The sequence below is a fragment of the Budorcas taxicolor genome, chromosome 1, assembly GCF_023091745.1.
Source record: "Budorcas taxicolor isolate Tak-1 chromosome 1, Takin1.1, whole genome shotgun sequence".
NCBI lineage: Eukaryota > Metazoa > Chordata > Mammalia > Artiodactyla > Bovidae > Budorcas > Budorcas taxicolor.
Window position 1 is genome coordinate 74,639,087 of NC_068910.1, and position 5,772 is coordinate 74,644,858.

General features: G+C 44.8%; 1 non-coding gene across 1 annotated transcript; it reads right to left on the minus strand.

The window, feature by feature from the left end:
- Positions 1-5,022: 5,022 nt before the first annotated feature.
- Positions 5,023-5,094, minus strand: TRNAS-GGA (transfer RNA serine (anticodon GGA)). Its single transcript has one exon. It is a non-coding gene; the product is annotated as a tRNA-Ser (tRNA).
- Between the last annotated feature and the right edge of the window lie 678 nt (positions 5,095-5,772).

The window sequence follows — 5,772 nt, forward strand, 5'->3', positions numbered from 1 at the left end:
TTTGGAGCCCCCAAATTAATTCTGTCACTGTTTCCATTGTTTCTCCATCTATTTGCCATGAAGTGATGGGACTGAATGCCATGATCTTCGTTTTCTGAATGTTGAGTTTTAAGCCAACTTTTTCACTCTCCTCTTCCACTTTCATCAAGAGGCTCTTTAGTTCTTTGCTTTCGGCCATAAGGGTGGTGGTATCTGCGTAATCTAAGGTTATTGATATTTCTCCTGGCAATCTTGATTCCAGCTTGTGCTTCATCCAGTCCAGTGTTTCTCATGATGGACTCTGCATATAAATTAAATAAGCAGGATGACAATATACAGCCTTGACGTACCCCTTTCCCGATTCGGAACCAGTCTGATGTTCCATGTTCAGTTCTAACTGTTGCTTCTTGATCTGCATACAGATTTCTCAGGGGCGTACTCCCATGGAAATGTCATGTACCACAAACTATATTCTCTTCATGGACTTCTTTTTTTCATATCTGCTCCATGCCCTTTCCCCAGTCTTTGACACAGTCCAAACTTGTTTTTAATATTTCAAAGTTCCTAAACAAGAGAAAGGGCTACGTATTGCTGAGTTCTAGCGTATGGGAGATGATTTATTCATTTAGCAAGCATGCAATCCATAACAGAGTTGAAGGACTGTTGGACAAATACAAGACAAAGGAGAGTTTCAATGAGACAAATTCTGATTCAGCATCAGTGCTTTTCTTCCCACGGAGACTTGCTTACATGTGAGATATGTAGGATACAGAGCACTGCATTGCTAGACAAAGGCTATGTGCTGAAAAGGAAAGGTATTCTGGGTACAAATACAAGCTGCATACAGCTACCCTAGATGCACAGGCTGAGACAGCAGAATTACTGGCTTCTCCAATACAGTTGTCAGAACAGGAATGATGGAATCAAGAGGTGATACCAGTGGGCCCTGTTCAGCTATTGGGAAGGAGGTTCCCGGGCTATGATGTGAAGTCAGATTTCAAGGTTTCAGAACATCAGCCCATCCTCAGCAGCACCCTAAGCAGTGGCTAGAGAACCTCACCGCCACCATTGCCCTAACTTTGAGTAAAACGGAGGGTTTCCCCAGTGGCCCTAGGTAAGGAATCTACCTCCCATTGCAGGAGATGCAAGAGGTGCAGGTTCAATCCCTGCTTCAGGAAGATACCCTGGAGTAGGAAATGGCAACACATTCCAGTATTCTTTCCTGGAAAATTCCATGGACAGAGGATGGGCTACAGTCCAGTTTGACACAGTTCAGTCACTCAGTCATGTCCAACTCTTTATAACCTCGTGGACTGCAGCATGCCAGGCTTGCCTGTCCATCAGCAACTCCTGGAGCTTGCCCAAACTTATGTCCATCGAGTCGGTGATGCCATCCAACCATCTCATCCTCTGTCGTCCCCTTCTCCTCCCGCCTTCAATCTTTCCCAGCATCAGGGTTTTTTCCAGTGAGTCAGTCCTTTGCATCAAGTGGCCAAAATATTGGAGCTTCAGCTTCAGAATCAGTCTTTGCAATGAATATTTAGGACTGGTTTCCTTTAGGATGGACTAGTTGGATCTTCTTGCAATCCAAGGGACTCTCAGAGTCTTCTCCAACACCACAGTTCAAAAGCATCAGTTCTTTGGTGCTCAGCTTTCTTTATGGTCCAACTCTCACATCCATACATGACTACTGGACAAACCATAGCTTGGACTAGACGGACCTTTGTTGGCAAAGTAATGTCTCTGCTTTTGAATATGCTGTCTAGGTTGGTCATAACTTTCCTACCAAGGAGTAAGCGTCTTTTGATTTCATGGCTGCAGTCACCATCTGCAGTGACCATCTGCAGTGATTCAGTCCATGGGGTCACAAAAAGTCAGACATGACTGAGCACGCACAAGATCTGTAAAAAAGGTGCCTAGAAATGAAGATAGTATTTGCCCTAACATAGCTGGGTTTTGGTCCTATCCTAGATTTAGAAAGAAACTGAGATTCTGGGCAGAATAACCATGCAGACTACTGAAAAAATAAAAAGAAGTAAGAAGCAGAGCCTAACATCCAGCGGGTGACCTTGCACACACAGTCAGGTCATGTTATTTTCCTACTGAACATCAACAATTTCACAGAATACCAATTTCAGACAAAATTACTCTGAGACCAAGATAAGTGAGACAAAACAAGTCTACTTCATAATCTTGACTAAGCACAGATATAATTGAGGTTACTCTATCACCCATAAAATACCAAACACCTTCTTTCTTCGCCAAAATGAATGGCTGCCATTTCTTTACTATTCTGCCATCTCTATAGATAAGATTTCTTGATAACTGATTATAAAATTCGCCCTGCTTTTTGACAGCGTCCAATCTAGAGTGAACTCTTGCTTTCTTAGATCCTCCTTCAGATGACTCAAAGCCCAGATCCTCTAAGAGGACCTTCCTAATCCCCTCTTACAGAGACAGCCCATGGTTTCCCATGGCGGGGGGGGGGGGGGGGGGGGAGGAGGGTGTGGGGGGGGGGGGTGTTCCCCCTCACCGAAACAAGTAAAAAACCCAACTTGCCCAATGACAGCTGTGCTCCTGGAGGTCTCTGGCTGGAGGGATTGACACTGCAAATTTGGATTAAAGACAGAAGCCCAATTCTAAGGAATCAGCAAACATTTAGAGGAGGCTGCTGCTGCTGCTGCTGCTGCTGCTGCTAAGTCACTTCAGTCATGTCCAACTCTGTGTGACCCCATAGACGGTAGCCCACCAGCCCCCCCCCCCCCCCCATCCCTGGGATTCTCCAGGCAAGAACACTGGAGTGGGTTGCCATTTCTTCCTCCAATGCATGAAAGTGAAAAGTGAAGTGAAGTCGCTCTTCGCGACCCCATGGACTGCAGCCCACAAGGCCCCTCCATCCATGGGATTTTCCAGGCAAGTACTGGAGTGTGGACATTATTAAAGCTGTAACACGTCTGGAGTTACACAAGCAGCTGAGGTTGGCCTCAGGGCCCTGGATCTTGGAACTCGTTCTCACCACAAGTGAATTCCAAACCACTCCAGAAAGCAGAGCTGGAGTCACAGTCCTGGCTGGAAGTGGGCTCTTTAGGGTAACAAGAAAAACTACTTGGATCTGCAGTAAGGAGTTCAGGAAAGAAGCAGAGAGGGAAGGAAGAGGCACTTAATGAGCTGAGCTGTGTTTGTAATACTTGAAAAGCTATGAAATGTTATAGGCCAGGGCCATTATAATCAGAACTGTCAAATCCATCAACCATCCAGAGATACATTGAAGAAAAGCAAAGATAATGATAATTCCATTGCTAGAATCTAGGAAAATCTTTTTTAAAAAGTGTAGCTATGAGGCCATTTATACCACATCCTTTTAACTTAGTTTGTGCTGCCTTTCTTTCACTCTGTCTCTTTCACACGCACACACACACACACACACACACACACACACACACACCTCGTTATCCATGTATCTTTATTTTTTTCCATTTTCAAGCCTTTTAAACTTATACCCAAGGCTAAATGTTCTAACTTGTTTTATTCTCTGCTTAAAGCAGTGCTCTTGACTTTGGTGGCTATACATTAAAATCCCCTGGGAAGTGTAAAAAAAAACAAAACAACTTGTGTCCAAGACATACTGATTCAGTTAGAATTCAGTTAGAATTTCTGGAATAAAACTCTGATATAAGTGTGGTGTTCTGTTTTGTTGTCTTTTTCCTTATGGACAGTGAAAGTGAAGTCACTCAGTCGCGTCTGACTCTTTGTGACCCCATGGACTGTAGCCCACCAGGCTCCTCCGTCCATGGGATTTTCCAGGCAAGAATACTGGGGTGGGTTGCCATTTCCTTCTCCAGGAGATCTTCCCAACCCAGGGACTGAACCTGGGTCTCCCACATTTTAGGCAGATGCTTTACCATCTGAGCCAGCAGGGAAGTACTATGGACAAGCGACTCCAATGTGCCAAGACTGAGACCTAGTCTTGAGTTTTTGGTTGACAGTTTCTGCCTTAGTTTGCTAAGAGTCTCATTTTTTAATTGGTGAGTTTCTTTCCAATGAATACACCATATCTTCAGCCGTATTCCTCTAGCACAACTGTTCTTGACCTGCCTAGATCCCACCTATGCGGTTAAATTGAGAGTGTAGGCTCAGGCTTGCAAATCAATGCTGGAGACATAAGAAATGTGGGTTCAATCCCTGGATTGGTAAGATCCCCTGGAGGTGGGCATGGCAACCCACTCCAGTATGCTTGCCTGGAGAATCCCATGGACAGAAGAGCCTGGTGGGCTACAGTCCATGAGGTCGTGAAGAGTCTGATACGACTGAAGTGACTTAGTACTCAGGCATGCAGGACAGGCTCAGTCACCTGTTTTGATTCTAAAGATTTATGGAAATTTGACAACCATGGAACTTGCACCATTTGCACAGCTGGAGAGGGGATATTTAAAATGAGTTCACACGAACCACTCAGAATAGGCAATGGCAGTTGTGCTGGGCAGGGCGTGGGGGGCGGGGGGCGGCTCTGTGGGAAGAGGGTCAGAGAGATCTCCAAATGTGCCAGATGTCATCTTAATAGCTGAATGAAGTTGGGGCACAAGGGATCCTAAGAAGGGGTCTGGGCAGTAAAAGGTCGTTTATGGAAACTGCAAGTGTGAACATCTATCGGTAAAGAGGTATTTTCATGCCTCTGGGGCAGGCTTTCCTGTGAGTACCACCAGAACATCAGCCTCCATGAGCTGCGGCTAGACCAGCACCCATTCCTCTTGTGTAGTAATATCATATGCTTAACAGATTCCTGATGAATGAATAAATGAACTTTATCTAATGCAGGAAGTCCTTTCATTCTTTCTTACAATCCTTAAAAATATTTTTTTTCCTTTTAGACCATAGCCACCATCTTAGTGTCTTTATAACTGTAAGTGAGTGAGTGAGTGAAGTCGCTCAGTCGTGTCCGACTCTTTGCGACCCCATGGACTGTAGCCTACCAGGCTCCTCCATCCATGGGATTCTCCAGGCAAGAGTACTGGAGTGGGTTGCCATTCCCTTCTCCCGGGGATCTTCCCGACCCAGGGATTGAACCCGGGTCTCCTGCATTCCAGGCAGACGCTTTAACCTCTGAGCCACCAGGGAAGCCCTGTAAAGACCATGAAAAATTTCATTATTGCCTTTTTCAATATTGAGCATAGTGTGCTCTTAACATGGTTTGGGTATTATGAGGGGCTTCCCAGGTGGCAACAGCAGTAAATGCAGGAGACCTAAGAGATGCAGGTTTGATCCCTGGGTCGAGAAGATCCCCTGGAGAAGGGAATGGCAACCCACTGCAGTACTCTTGCCTGGAAAATCCCATGGACAGAGGAGCTTGGTGGGCTACAGTCCAGGGGGCTGCAAAGAGCTAGACAGGACTGAGAGACACAGCACAAAGTGTAAGACGAGATTTCTGAATTCCATGTACTTATGGATACCAGGTTGTACTCTGGGGACATTTCATCCATGATCCTACCAGGTCCTATGGAATCATCACCTAGAGGGAGTATCTATGACAGCGTCTTAGGTCCCATGTCTGGCTAGTGGGGAAGGACACTAGGAACATGTAGGTTTTTCTTTTACCCTATTCCTTATAAATAACATCTATTCATCAACACAAGAGATGAAATTCCTTGATCTATATAAGCTTATATGTTGCTTGATATACATTGTTTTAAGAGACACTTCTTGATCCAATTACTTAAAATAACAATGGAAGCCACAGTCAAAACATTCAAACCAACACAATATTGTAAAGTAAAATAAAGTAAAAATAAAAATTAA